The following is a 924-nucleotide window of genomic DNA, read 5'->3' on the forward strand; positions in this document are numbered from 1 at the left end:
TGGGATGGGGCGGCGGCGACGTGGGTGGGGGCGGCAGGGGGCGCGGGCGAGGAGAGTGGGCGGCGGCAGGGGGCGGGGGAGAATGCGGAGGCGGCGCGGGTGTGGAGGCGCGCGGCGGCGGTGACGAGAGGCGCGGGTCGATTTGCGGGCGAGTGAGTGGTGGAGATGGACCGGCTGAGGATAAGGGCGAACTATGCCGACGGCTAAGCCGTCGGCATAGGTACCGATGCCACGTGGCACCTATGCCGACGGCTTAGCCGTAGGCATAGTTATATTTTTTATTTTTTAATGTTTTTAATAGATTATATTTTTTCTTCTTTCTGTTTTTTTATTTCATAGAAATTTTTGATGTTTTTATAGTCATCAATTATATTTTTACACACAGAGGGGAGGTGAAGGCGCCACGTGGCTTTTTTTTGCAACAACTTTTATACATGTTTAACATTTTTAAAAAAATATTATTAACTGTCTTCAAATATATTTTTAGTGTATATTATTTTCATACGCATTGGAAAGTTTTGTTTACATATAAAATGAGGGACCCGACGCGTCCGTTTCCCCCCTCCAGGTGCCGGCGGCGGCGCCGTCCGTGAGGGGGGCCACGCACCGGAGACGCGTGGCGCCTCTTCGGACATGCCACAACACCACCCCGCATGTATGAGGGCCCGGTACGACGCTCCGGTGGCATTGCTACCCCCCAGGGCCCCCGTCCCGGCTAACCCTGTAGCGTTTGACCACGGGATCTAGCCCTTTGACTTTGCACGGACAGGCTTTGACCACTGGACCTCTCCACCTGGTTGTGTCGGGTCGGCCCAGAGGGACACCGGGGAGCAACATCCAGGCCAAAACAACAACTACATCCACTCCGTGTAGACCCGACGCGTCTGTTTCCCCCCTGCAGGTGCCGGTGGCGCCGCCGTCTGT

The sequence above is a fragment of the Triticum aestivum genome, chromosome 4B (assembly GCF_018294505.1).
Source record: "Triticum aestivum cultivar Chinese Spring chromosome 4B, IWGSC CS RefSeq v2.1, whole genome shotgun sequence".
NCBI lineage: Eukaryota > Viridiplantae > Streptophyta > Magnoliopsida > Poales > Poaceae > Triticum > Triticum aestivum.